Raw genomic sequence first — 15,090 nt, 5'->3', positions numbered from 1 at the left:
GCTGGAATATTACAGCTCCGCCAAGGCTCGACAACCACTTTACCCGAGCACCGCAAATATCCAACTCATCGGCAAATATTTATTATAGCTATGAGTTTGAGCACGGGACTTGATAAGTTTACAGACCGAGAAGTTGTTATAAGTATTCCTCGAAGCGCGGCCGCTCGGGCTGGGATGGCGTCAGCCGGGCTCCACGTTTCGAAATGCAACGTCCGAGACGCCACAAAAACTTCACCCCCACTTTATTATTACTGCGATGCTAATTAAAATAGCTCGGAATAGATTACTGGCAGATTCTGGCAGCGAGAGCTTAATGCGCTGGTTTTACGACGTCACGCTTTATGCTCTCTCATTAGCGCTCCTCCCGACCGAACGGTTTTTTACGATACACATTCGTTCTTCACTTTCATTCGTCTTTTGTTCGATAATTGAGCATTTGCTCGTAGTTACTAATGAATACATTTCTGCAGTCTTCTTTCTTCAGTCTACTCTTAATAAAAATAAATATCTACCAGCTACCAGCTGCACCAAGTGGCATGCACACCACACAGCCCTAAATGTATTATTTATAAATGATGTACAAATGATATATAACTAATTTCATAGTAAAAAAACCGACCAAGTTCGAGTCAGGCTCGCGCAACGAGGGTTCCGTACTACTAACTAGTAACTACAGTCGTATTTTTTCGACTTTTTGCACGATAATTCAAAAACTATGGTGCATAGTTTGTTTGCACACGCTTCACGCTGAAGTGTAATATAATACTAATATAACACATTCCTCGTGCGAAGCCGGGGTACCCAACAAGTTTATACTTAAAATTATGATTATACTTCGCTAGTTGGTTATAGACGTGGACACTAGATTTCCCTATAGATGCTGATTGCGTGATAAAATTGGAATATATTTGAGCACGGGAGGAATTAAATTATTGTTCCATAATTGTGTTGGTTAATGCGGGAACACAGTATCGTTAATATACAATATAATAATTGAGTTTCAAAGGTGAAAATGGTTCGAGCCGCTCGTTAACCACCTGAGAATTACCTATTGTTAATGTTTTAATTTGAATCCGGCCTTCCGTTTACCTCTGCACGCGAATCATTGTTGTCTATTCCCTCATATACGTCCGTATATGAGGGGATAGATGGTATATTATATCATATAAACCACTAGCTGATGCCCGCGACTTCGTTCGCGTGGATTTAGGTATAGGAGGTGGACTAGGTTCAGATTTAGGGGTGCCTTCAAACTACTAGCGTCTTGTTCTTTATAGTCTACTAAGGTCATGGTAAAATAACACAAAAGTTCACTCGCAAAAATTACTTCTTTAATTCTCTGAATCTAAGTTAAAATACAAATGCAGACGCGGCGGCGGCCTGGGGACACTCTTTGATTTTCCGGGATAAAAAGTAGCCTATGTCACTCTTGAAGACCTCACCTATATCCACGTAAAAAATCACGTCGATCCGTTGCTTCGTTGCGACAACAACAAACAAACACACTTTCGCATTTGTAATATGGGTAGTGAGTAGTGATAATATGGGTAGTGATTTAAAATTAAATTTACAAGTTGTGATATTGCTGATTGTTATATATTTTTACATTATGTTTATTTGTACGAGCGACCAGTTTTGACGGGAAATCCCTAAAAAAACTAGCTATAAAGAGGCCAGTGTTATAATTTTGTGGATAAAATATGTACTGTCGTGTATACAGCAATCTATACAGCGTTAAATTTATTTATTTTATTTCGAGATAAAATCAGAACAGACGTCACGTTATTTTAAAAAGGACACTATAAGTGATTTAATATTTAATGAAACATCGGTTAACATAAAAAGCGCGGCCGTGCCGTAGCGTTTAAAACAAGCAATTTTTTTAAGTAATCACTTCATTGTCGCCCACAAAAATGCTTCTCATTTGTTTTCCAGCTGCGATAAAACAGAAAATGAAAATAGGCGGCTATTCCACGAAACCTGGCCTTTGTGCTTTACCGTCGCCTTCGGTTTGTTTATTTCAGGGGCCTGCCTCGTAAACACTCGCAGACCGATATACTAAATTTAAGTTGGCCTTCTTTATTTTCTCTCGAAAAATTCTTTTTTTAGTACAAACCACGCTTTGCTTGCTTCCTTTTTTGTTTGTTTCCATAGCAAAATTTAAGTTTTATCACAACAAAAAATAACAACTTTCCGTATTTTTGCACGCAAGTTATCCTTTTGGATACGTAAAATGAGATTTGCACTTATAAATTAAATAAATAGAACTCAAGGTGTCATTGATATGATCATAGCATTCATAGGGTGCCCGTTGTTTGGTCGAAGTCGAATTTCATTACGCCGACAGCAATTCGCCGAAGTAATGTTTGTCGAAGCAACATTTTACCTTATTTGATTTCCCGAATGATCATTAGCCAGAATAATTCGTTGGCCAAAAAATCATTCATAAATTTTATTTTAGACGAATACTTATTTGGAGATTATTCCGTTTGGTTACACAAGGTATGTATAAAATTTTACATCTCCGTTAAACCGAAATCTTAAATTTAGGTTCAAATAGACCAACTTAAGTATAAAAATAGGTTAGATTAGGTTAGACCAGTTGAAGAACGAGCCTAGCGAGCGAACTAGGCAGCTGCGTTGTACACATAAAAATGATTGTATTGGAAATAATATGTGAAATATCATATGAAAGTCATAACCTACAGTTCGGACTTCCACTTGAGTTCCGTATGCAAAATATGCAGACCGCATTCTGACATCCGATATGTATTGTAGTAATCCCAGACATTGATTTGTTAATGAATATTACGTACCTACCTCGCTCCCCTTCTCACCGCTGTTCCAACAATTTTCGAAGATAAACTTGTGGTGATGCTCTTGAACACTTATCTTGCCTAGCCTAGTCAAAAGCTCATTAGATACCCAATACAGCAAATGCATCCTGAACAAATTCCAGCAGAGGTAAAGTAGCGGGAGTTTTGAATGGCAAAGTGTCGTGTGCACGCGCGGCAACGTTTTTCATACAGCTAAATGTCTCTGATACACAAATAACAATATAGTTTGCGGTCTACAAATTTTGAAAACGAGTAACGAATTGGAGTCTGCACTATTATCCTCCTTACTAATATTATTAATGCGAATGTGTGTCTATCTGTCTGTCTGCTAGCTTTTCACGGTCCATCCGTTGAACTGAATTTGATGTGTTACAGAAGTAACTTGTATCCTAGACCACTTTTATCCCGGAAAATCAAAGAGTTCTTACAGGATTTAAAAGAACCTAAATCCATTTGGAAGACGTCGCGGGCATCATCTATTTGGTACAAAGGTAGCTGACATAGGCATAGACAAGCTTTTTATCCCGGAATAATGAGTTCCCAAGGCATTTTTCTAAACGCGAACACCATCTAGTTGAATAAAATGCTGCTAAAACTGTAACATATACTTTCCATCGCTTTTTGTTAAGGAGTTGTTGTCTCATATTATAGTGTATGCGCTATATACGAAAGCAATAAGTTTTACGGCAGCTTGAAAGCAGAAACCGCAGCAACGTTGGACTGGGTATGATCTGATAGCGAGCGCCGAACTCGTATATCTTTACAAGCTATTCTAGCTACTTAATTTACTGCCACAGAAACGCCACATGCACGCTCCATATACACCAGTGTTATTGCCAACTTGAAAACAAGAATGCCACACACATTTCCTTCATATCTTGTGAATTTAAGCGTCTGCCCGCCTTCTTCGTTTTCTACTCTGCTTTAGTACTATCACTTTTGTTTTTGTTGTTTTTCTTAAATAACTTATCACAACGCAAACTTTGATTGTATTGTGAAGGTCTAGTACCTACTGTTGATACTGTCAACGCGTCAGCTGTCAGGGCATATTATGATGTCGCCTACTGCTAGCCTGCGGTGGCAAGACTAAACTAGAGTAAACTAGAGTAGGTGGTGGTTAAGCATTCTACTCATGACACTGCGACAGGGCCGTTTTAGGGTGAAAAAGTGGGCAGGATCCTAGATAGCCTCCTAAACATGTCGTGTGCAGGATCATTCTAGGTCGGATCCTAGATCGACTCTTAGATCGGCCGGCAGGAGCAGATATGCATCCGATCTACTGGATTGTGGCAACCGCCCTGTCGCCCTGCATGTTTGTAGGGAGCACCATAGATTGCTTCAATCTAGCTGCCTCCTAAGTCGGCCCTGTCGCAGTGTCGTGAGTAGAATGCTTAACATCGTAGAAGAGAATGACCCTACTACGATGAATTTCTAGTTGAAAGAAAATATGGTCATGGTGAAAGTACAATTCCAAGAGTATAACACTTCAGTTCAATGTTTTATTAAATTGCCTTGTTACAAGTGTCTTCCGCCTCGCTTTAACACTTTGATACAGACGTCCGGATATTATAAAACTTTCAGCCGTGGAGTGTGAAAAATTTGAATAAGTTTGGTAAAATACGTGAATGTGGTCTTAACTTTCAAACTTAATTACTTCCAAGAGCGAATATAACTTGGTAATATAAGCAATTAGAAACTTATTTGACGCTGCCGGTCCGCCTGTTCCGCCTGAGGGGCAGGAATCGTGAGCGGGATGAGCCATTACTTGCTTTCGTACAACTTTTCCTTTTAAAAGTCATCTCTTACTCTTTTGGAACTTATTATATTGGATAATTTGCCCAGAAATATGAATATGATGGCCACAACTTCAGACATTTTAGTCTAGTCAAGGAAAAATTTTGGTGATTAGGACTTGAAATATTACCGCCAACGGGGTTAACCACCCTAATGGCTACAAGTCTGTTTAATTTTAAGATAACCACCGTATTTTCAGAATATGAATGGTACTCATTCCGTCTCTGTTTATATTACCTAGTAGATTTTTACTTGATTACAATTTTATCCAATGGCAAAAACTTTTGCATGCGACGATATTAGTAGATACGCCCAATTGTAGAGTGTCAGTAACAACTATGTCACAAGTCACAACGGATGCAAGGAATATGATAATATACTTACTCTTATACGAGAATGCTATCGACTTCGTCAGTGTGCATTTTGGTTATTTAAAAAACCTCGTAAGAACTTTTTGAATGTCCGAGAAAAAAGTCGCCGTGTCCGTCTTCGGAATGCAAGCTATGAATATCAAATTTTATCAGTATCGATTGGCCGTCAGACAGAGAAAACAGACACTGTATCTCATTCATGATATTAATATTCCGAGATATTAATAAACAAGTTTAACCTAAGACCTGAATTACCCTTACAAAAAATCAACTGCCATACATCGATATAAATGACAAGATATGGTCAAGCGAACAAAATTTTTCACGGTTTTGGAATTAAATAAATCAGCGCCACCTCTTAGATACTAATGAACGACCCGTTTGAAATCCAGACGTCACTGAAGTTGCATTGGAGCTAAAGCAGCACTGAGTCGGTGCCATTTTATTTGTTCAATAGCTCTGTCCATACGAAGTAAATAAGTCAATGCTGCCATAGGTTCTTGAAAAAATAAAGCTTTATCTGAATAAATAATCCTCTTGGGAATAATATTATGGAATGTATAGATTTGAAAAGCCATTATACCGAGGGCGCACGGCCGAATTGTTATCAATCCGCCTATCGCAGACATGGCGCCAACCGAGTCGGGCGAATTTTCATGCATTCATTGCACAATAGCAGCAGGCTATGCCCCAATTTTGTTTCGTGTTCCACATACACGATATTTGGCCTTATTATGATAGACATGAATCTATTTTATAGGCTTTTATAGGCTTTTATACGTTAGAGATTTGCGCGGTTATGTAGCGAGATACATAGCTCTACATTATCATAGATTCTATTAGACTGTAATACCCTTTTTGCTATCAGTCATGTATTCGTACACAACCAGGTGGAAAAGCAGCCTTTAACTAGCCTGCCCTTGTTTCCTCTTGATGCATGAAAACGATGACGCGTCCGTGGTCCCACCGCTTTGTCCGACGAAATAAAAGTACAACAAATAACTAAATAGTATACGAGAGAAATAAACGTTGCTAAATGGATTGTCTATCATTTCATCGAGGAACCACGCTATGATATTACATATGGGTGTCAATGAAGATCTCTAGCGGCTACACGTACCTACTTATGCAACAAATTATGCAAAGCGTCTTCCGCGCGCCATCGTTCGCGAGCGCAGCGCTCGCGGGCGGCGGCGTAGGGCGGCCGCTGTCGCGCTCTTTCCTCACTCGTAGCGAAATAACGACCTTAATTTGCATAACAATGCTCGTCACCCCTTGCTCCCCACCAGCGGCTTTCGCAGGCAACGCGGCACTGTCCCACCGGACTTTACACCGTTTTTATTCATAAAATCTGTCCAGTATGAGCTGTCCGTTAAAATTCATAAAATACGCCCGTAAAATTAAAATAAAATGAAAATAAATCTCCCAAACCACAATGTCATTCACGTTTTCAGGTAGCTTGATTTTTCGAGCAGCTTTTTAGATTTCGGACTCCGTTAATTCATTTAAGACAATAGAATATTGTCTGCATGGTATGGTGGTTTTTTTAAATGGTAATAATTATGTGCAGTACACATCCTGGTACTACAACCTTTCGGATTTCAGTCCGCCTCTTAATGGTTGAGCTATTGACACTTCTATATAATTGCTTTAGATAGATCAATACGAGTTTCATGCTGGTTCTTCTCGGTAGGAAGTACATTCCGAACCAGTGGTGAATTAAACTATTCGACGATTCAAAAGCACTTGTGAAAGTTTACTTGAATAAAAATATACTCTATTCTATAGTATTATATACACTATTTTTAGTAGTACATTCAAGTCTCTAAAAATTCTTAAAGATAAAATCAATCTTAATTCAACTCTACAATATTAGTTTCTTCTGCAGCATTTGCTTTATGCGACAAGCAGTTCTGACCGCATCTGTAACTTCTTCCAACTTTCTGTTTTAATTGAATCAAAGTTTTCGGCTTTTTGCGGCGAGCCTGCCAGCCACGCACGCTCTACTAACTCCGATAAACTTTCTTTATTAAATTATCAGAAGTATAGAAACATTCCCCATTTGAATGTGGAACAAATTGAGAATAATCATGACTTACTGTCGGTTTACGTTTTATTTATCTGACTACAAAATGTGCAAATATAAAACTTAACTGGTTGTCGAGTTCACGTAATTTAAAAAGTTACTAATATTTTTACCCGACTATGCCAAAGTCAAAAGGAAGGGTTATGAGTTTTTGAAATATATTGTTCTAATGCACTAATGCTAAAAGACTAACGCATAAAAACGACATTCGAAAATTGAATCACGAATTATTTCTGTATATGTAGCTTTATATGTAGCTGATGCACGCGACTTCGTTCGCGTGAATTTAGGTTTTTAAAATCCCGTGGCAGCTCTGATTTTCCGCGATAAAATATAGCCTATGTCACACTCCAAGGCTTTAACTATACGTATATCAACGCAAAAAATTATACCGATCCGTTGCTCCGTTTCGGCGTAATTGAAGCACAATCAAACTCACTTTCGCATTAATAATATGGGTAGTGATGTATAGATGGATTATTTTATAATTTACAGTACCATGATAATAACTGTCCATTCTATAGTTTTGAAGCATGATATAGTCTGCTTGGGTAGTAGTTGCAGTTTTACTAATTGAAGGTATGATTCCGAAACACGCTGCACGCAGCAGCGCTGCCGCAACAGTGCTGTCGCCAGCTGTCACAGTCCTGTCGCGGCACTACTGGTCCCCACACAATCTCTATAAGCTTATATGACATTACATTCCGAGCTAGGCAGCAATGTTCCGCTACATTGCTGCCGCGACAGGACTGTGACAGCACTGTTGCGGCAGCGCTGCTGCGTGCAGCTTGGTTCGGAATCATACCTTTATTAATCTCTGCCGCCAAAGACAACTAACTGCCTTTGAGACAGTCTTTATACAAGAAACAGGAACTCTACTAGAATGCTATTATCAGTCACGTAACAGACCGCTGACTTTTCATGTCCCGAATTCAAATTTAAGCAAATGTGTCGCTTTGTGTCGGTCTTTGTTGTATTTTGCCTTTGTGCTTACATTTTCTTCCTGTTATTTTGGACGAGACCGGTCCATCCTCCTGTTATTTCATTTCGGTCGTGTAATTTGAAATTATTATTTCTGGGGCCTATTTATTACATAAAATTTGTTAGTCAAGCGTAAATTAATTTTCCCTAAATTATTCCACGAATATTTTTTATTTTCGCTTTAGAAAACTTTCAGTTACTCACCAGTCTTGAAAATTAATTAATTCTGAAATAAGAAAGATAATAATTACATGTTGACAGAGTCTTTTCTATGATATTAAGAATTGTTTTTCCAGTTTCTCTAGAAAATAAGCGATATATTTAACATAACACCCGACTGGTATTCTATATTCATGTGCTAGGTGGCTCTATGCCGCAGCTTCATATAGTTCAGTATTATTATAGTACACAAGGTTTCGTAAGACGGTCGTTGCGGATATTGGAGATTTACCTAAGTGTGACGAGATCCCAACAAGACTTGCCATACCGGAGCTCTTTCTATTCGAACCGAGCGTCACATACAATGCTCCCCTAGTTTTCGTAATAGTTTTCCCTGTTGTCATATCCTTCCTCAAATATTTTATATTGGCTCAGTTTCATTATATTCTGAAAAGTAAGGGAAAATAGGTGTTACTGAATAAAATGTGCGATATAGTTAACATTATAGTTTAGTTTATAGTACGACACATTGCTTTGCCTAGGACCAAAACTTATGCCAGACGACAGTTTAACTTTCTAGGCTAGCCCTATTTGTTTAGGTGTATCAACAATAAATCTAAAATCACCCATTTAAGGAAGCACGGTCTTAAAAAATGTTTAAAAAACTGCATCTAAACATAATTACGAGGAATCTGAACATCTATTGAATACATAATATATTGTACGATATATCATCTGATCTTAAAACAGACACAGGCACTCACTAGCACGCAAACACACACACATACAACCTTTGTATTAGTTACTAATTAATTTTAAATACAACCACTATGTATGGAAAGATAGACTGGCCCCTAAGATACGGGATCTCCTAGTTTAGGGGCCAGGACTCCATTGAAGTCAAATGTAATGGTAATAAATAAATATTCATTCATAGTAGTTTGCATGTCAAACAAGGATTTCTCGAAACAACGTCCATTTTACACTTACAATGATTGTATTTTTTTTTATTTAAGCTTTATTCTGTCATGGTAATCACATATAATCAATTTCTTTATTATCTTTATATAACTATGGATAACTGCTAACAAGATAATTATCACGATTCACGTATATTTTACAACCAATTATATTTTTGCTCGAAAATATCTTTGTGTACGCATGCATTCATTTTATTATTAAATTTTGGTTACATTACGGGGCTTAAATATATCTTCTTGTAGTACTGTTTTACCGTGTTTACTTAACCCGTGTCACCTGATTCACAAAAAAATAAACGTTATTCTCAAAGGTACGCTAACATTGGCCTCGTAAAAAGCTACAACGATAGACTTAACGTGGGGGTAAATGCAACCGGCAGGTACGCTGGCGTGATGACAGTGGTACAGCTCCCTGCGGGCCCTTTCCGCGATCCTCGTAAATTGCGAATATTAGATTATAAGTACGGACTGTGGCGAGCAGCACGGGGGCCATCAGCCGAACGCCGAACCCGCTCGGTGCTTTACATCGTGTCGTGATCTGAATCTGCTTTTTACCTATTCCCCACTGCCTCATTCGCTCGCTCAAATATTTCAGCGATGACACAGATTCGTTATGATATCTGCATGATATCCTGAATAATTAAACCGCTTGGTACATACGTGTTGGAAATTGGATTTGTCTAAATTTAACAAACACTTCAATGATACTGCACCAGTTTTAGTTATTCGGATACGAATTTGGTTTTAAAATCAACAAATTATCCAAACGCTGATAAACTAGTTTAGATATGTAAACATAGCGCATTTACTTTTAAAGCCGCAATACAGAAAAGTTTTAACGATTATTACATTCGATATTCTGGTTCTGCTATTGCTGTGTGAGGAAAACATACTCATATCAAGCTTTCAAAATACAAAATACAAGTGAACAATTAAAGCGCACAAGATCTCTTAGTCTCAGATGTTCCAAAGTCGTTTAATCCTGAAATTATTTTAATAGGATGCATTTTGCTATGTTCCTTATGCTGATCATGATAATAACACCAGCTGCGACGGTGCGACGGTGTCAGTTAGCCTACCCCGCTCCGTAACGGCTTCATTAGGCGAGCGGCGGGCGTCGCGTGTTCTGAATCAAGAACCTTATATGCTTTGCACTCAGCGATATAAATGTTCCATAGATGCGACGCTTCATAAATTATAGAATTAAACATGTTCCAACGAACATAGGTGTCCGCACTCCTGTCAATCGTAATCCGCTGTAGGCGCTGTCCGTTTCTGCGAACCTACTATAAGTTAGCCATATTAAAATAGGTACTAAAGTAAAACCACCTGTATCTACTAAAATATGGTAACGTGAATTATATTTAAGGCGATATGCGGCTCTAAAGCGGTGTTGAGACACTTTTCAGATATTCAAAGAATCAAATTTAGGCCTCAAAAATTACAACTTTGTTAATTTTTTTTTTAATATTATAAAAAATAAAGATATTCTTTAGTGAATTATGAGAGCCAAAACACGAATGGCACAATTTGGCTCGATACAAACCGCAAAGTTTCCCCAAAATACGCATTTTTTACACGAACATTAGGAGAAAAACCAGTTTTATTCGATTTATATAGAACCAATTTCAATAAAGTTTCCTATTGACGTTCAACGTTTAATTCATTACGGTATTATTTTATGGTAACAGAGGACACAGAATTTCAAATCTAAATATTTATAAAAAGCGTGCCACAAATTTGCGCTCGGCTGGCCCGGGCTACCGCTCCCGGTCACCCGCAACGCGTCTTAGAGAGCACCCGTGTACAACTTCAATCCCATTTCGCCTTAAGAGTTATCGCACAAGTTTAATTTTCACAAACGGACTGCGTCTAAAGCGGGTTACGATTGACAGGAGTGCGTACAACGATGTTCGTTGGAACATATTGTTACTATGAAGCGCCGCATCTAGTGGAACATTCATATTATTATCCCTGTTTGCACTCCTATATTCGTTATACACTTGCTTTGATTCTGTGTCTGATTTGACTCGGCAGTGCAATGTCTGGGTTTTAATTGAAAGCTATTACCTACCTAAAAAGATTTGTCCTGACTGACGGATCTATTTAACGTACAGCCTAAATAGCTGAATCGGATTACAAACTTGAAATTTAGACAGTAAGTTCCTTTTCTGACGTTTAATACGATGGACTGCGGTCGAATGGATTTAAGTATTTGAAAAATCCCGTGGGAACTCTTTGATTTTCCGGGATAAAATATGTCAGTGTCTGGGATGCAAGTTATCTCAACAAAAAGATGATGTATGGAACTTCGTCCATGTAGATTTAAGTTTTTTTTAATTCCGTGGGAACTGTTTAATTTTCCGGGACAAAAGGTAGCCTACGTCCGTCCCCGGAATGCATCTCTGTAACAATTTCAATCAAAACTGGCTAAACAGATGGACTGTGAAAATCTAACAGATAGACAGGCAGACACACTTTCGCATTTATAATACTACTAGCTTATCCCCGCGACTTCTGCCGCGTGGACTACACAAATCTCAAACCCGTATTTTACCCCCTTCGAGATTGAATTTTCAAAAATCCTTTCTTAGCGGATGTCTGCGTCATAATAGCTATCTGCATACCAAATTTCAGCCCGATCCCTCCAATCTGTCAGTTAGCCAGTCAGTCAGTCAGCTTTTCCTTTTTATCTAAATATATAAAAGTGAAATACCACTCACTGACTAATCACGAAATCTCAGAAACTATTAAGCCTACAAACTTAAAATTTGGAAGGTAGGTTCCTTCTAGGACGTAGGTGTCAGCTAAGAAACGGTTTTGAGAACATCCCCCTAGACCCATTCCAACAGAGGGGGTGAAATGGGGGGTGGAAGGTTATATGAAAGTCGTATGTTTTGAAGTTAGAGACGTGAAAATTTACATTTAGGTTAATAGGTTAAATAATAAAAATCTGTATGAGTCAGTTTGGGAAATTCCCCCCGTAAGGGTGGTAAAATAGGGGGGATAAGTTTTTATAGAAAAGTTTTAAATATTGTTATTTTAACTTGAAATTTGAAACGTAGCTTAGGTTCTTTCTAGGGGGTAGGTATCAGATAAGAAAGGATCTAATTAAATCCCTTAGGGGGTGAAAGGGGCTCAAAGGTTGTAAGGTGAGACTGAGTGAGTATTGGTAAGTGAGGGCATGCAGCAGGACAATTTCTGATCTCATGAGAAACCAGAACGCGGACGAAGTCGCGGGCATCTGCTAGTATAGGATAGACTAAGAAAAGATTTTCAGAAATTTCACCGTAGCGAAACCAGGACGAACATCTTGTTGAATACTAAAATAATATTTCAAGTCACTTTTAACTTCAACTAAAACCAAAGTAGAGCAAATAATACCAACAAGCATGATTAATCGTTCGCATAAAGATACATTGACATAAAATACAAATCGAGATATAGATATTTATAACAAGTTTGTGCGGAGTTCAAGAGAAATCTTATCTGATGGGACAAACTTTTGCCAAGACAAATTATATGTAGCAAATAAAGCGGTAAAGTTTTATGATACGCAGGGTTATCAAAAGTGAATCGAGCTATATTTATTATACAAGTGCGTGGGTTGTATGCTTACACAACTGTATTAAATGCCGCTCGTTGCTTCTCATTATCTCGCTACCCCTGTAAATTAAGAACATATTATTACCATGTCGCCCGTCACCCACGTTTATTAACCAAATAATATAGGCATGCTACGCTATTTTACAACTACCCCCAGCCAGCCAGCAAGTTTTTACACCAGTGGCCCTACCGCGGTTGTTTGACAGCTACAATGTCACGATCGCAATCATCTCTGATTGGTTAATGCTCGCTCACTATTGGCTACAATGCATTGTTGCAACAAAAATTGCACAAATTCAGCCAATCAGAACAATTGAGATTGTAATAATGATTGATGCAGGTTTTAGACAATCGCCCTACTGCTTATGCCGCGTGGACTACATAAATTTCAAATCCCTATTTTACCCCCTTATGGGTTGAATTTTCAAAAATCCTTTCTTAGCGGATGTCTGTGTCATAATAGCTATCTATTTGCATGCCAAATTTCAGCCCGATACGTCCAGTAGTTTGAGCTGTGCGTTGATAGATCAGTCAATCAGCTAGTCCGTCAGCTTTTCCTTTTATATATTTAGAAAAAGAAGATCTGCGATTTTAAGTTTACATGAAATGGTAAAAAACAATTTTTAAATCCTATTAAATGAATGCGAATGTCAAAGCTCCATAGGTACCTATTTTATTTAAACTAGTACCTAGCTAGTTCAAAGCGTTGTTTGTAAAGTTCCAACTTGAAGTATCTTTTAAAAATTCTTTTTATATGCGTCAACCTGGGAAAAGTTCCACTTGGTTTCGTTCGTCTGCCCGACACCGTATCGTAACTCCTAAGTAGAAACTACGCGAGTGGTTGCAAAACCCAGGGACGCTTTTAAGATCTTTCCATAATAAATTTCAACTGCAAACTATAGTGTTACGCAGAGTCTTGAGTTATTCCTGATTTTAGTACGTTTTAACTTTTAATATATATTTCTCGTATTAAATAAAATTTGAATAATGAAATAATTCAAGTACTATAAGTTTTGCTATTGCAAATCACATCCTTCTCTTCCAATTGTTTATAGCTACATCACATACTGGATTCAGATGGCGCAAACAGTGGCGTGTAGAAGTCCTCTATAAGAGACCTACGTCCAACAGTGGACGTATATCGGTTGATAACGATGATGATGATGATGATGAAATCACAAGGGAGAATTAGAAACACTATAATATCTCGAATTTTCTGTAGTTATCTATCAAATGTTGACTTATTACCAGCCGAGTTTCGGAAGTGGTGGCTAGGTTCGTACGCATCTCACTCGGCTCTCGCCCTTCATTTTGCCGGCGTACATGGAACCCGATTCTGTGAGCGTAGAGATAAAACGTATGTTCATTTTATTTTCACATTTGTCAGCGTTCGTTTTGTGCCCACTAACATAAATTGGATGTGGAGGGAAACCCCGCAGGTGAATGTAAAATAGCCGGCTTTTCCCAAGATAATACCACCGAAATTTTACGACACCATTATGGGATTTATTGGCCGTGTCACATTTAGAAAGAATATTTCCTTAAATATTTTCATAACACCGCCTTCGCCTATCTCTTTCCAGATATTATTCTTTCGCGGCTTCATCAAACGGTGACTCTACGGAAGCAGATTACGTCTAAAGTTGCGTTCATATAGTATATTTCTAAATAGTTCATGAAGATGAGTTCGTAAAGCTTTTCAACCATTTCTTTAAAATATATTTTCCTGAAATAAAATGTCCTGCACTGCACGTCGTCGCGAACAAATTCGCCAGTTAGTAAACAGCGTCTTTAGTGTCAGTGCACAAACTATGTGCTTACAAATGTACAAGAGGACAAGCGAGTACTGCCAATAACTATTGTCTCGTGCAATAATGGTCGAACCAGGCGTTCAATTAAACGCACCAATTCGGTCACAGATAGCCCGTTAAACGCTACGCATCGGATACTCGCCCGACACCAGCCTCATTTCATTCTAAGCGACTTGTGCAAATAGAAGCCTCCGTGTGGGGAACGGATGGTATACATGCAAAGGGAGAGATAGAACGCTTTTATTACGTCACGATGCGTATTTATTTTTGTTATTGGCTATACCTATGAGGTACACAAAAATATTGTTATTTGATTTCTATTTATCTGCTGTCAAAGTATTCAGTCGTCTACAGAACCCGCCCAAACATAGATTCCTATCTCGGGTATAAAGGACGAAAGACTACTTTTTTTTATACAAATACGATTTAAATGGAGAATAAAAAACTTTGAAAAAGCTTTTTTGG

At 38.2% G+C, this 15,090-nt stretch overlaps 3 protein-coding genes across 3 annotated transcripts in view; 2 read left to right on the top strand and 1 right to left on the bottom strand.

Annotated features, from left to right (window-relative positions):
- Nucleotides 1–1,587, bottom strand: part of LOC117984032 (uncharacterized) — a 218,296-nt gene extending 216,709 nt beyond the window's left edge. The window contains exon 1 of the mRNA XM_034970682.2: nucleotides 1,572–1,587. The gene's annotated coding sequence lies outside the window, so the exon portion shown is untranslated. The remainder of the gene's footprint in view (nucleotides 1–1,571) is intronic.
- Nucleotides 1–15,090, top strand: part of Schip1 (Schwannomin interacting protein 1) — a 374,012-nt gene that overhangs the window by 186,035 nt on the left and 172,887 nt on the right. The gene's annotated exons all lie outside the window — the stretch shown is intronic.
- mib1 (mind bomb 1) overlaps nucleotides 1–15,090 on the top strand; it is a 227,345-nt gene that overhangs the window by 39,368 nt on the left and 172,887 nt on the right. The window lies entirely within an intron of this gene.

The sequence above is a fragment of the Maniola hyperantus genome, chromosome 1, assembly GCF_902806685.2.
Source record: "Maniola hyperantus chromosome 1, iAphHyp1.2, whole genome shotgun sequence".
Classification (NCBI taxonomy): Eukaryota; Metazoa; Arthropoda; class Insecta; order Lepidoptera; family Nymphalidae; genus Maniola; species Maniola hyperantus.
This window is presented reverse-complemented; position numbering and strand designations above follow the sequence as displayed.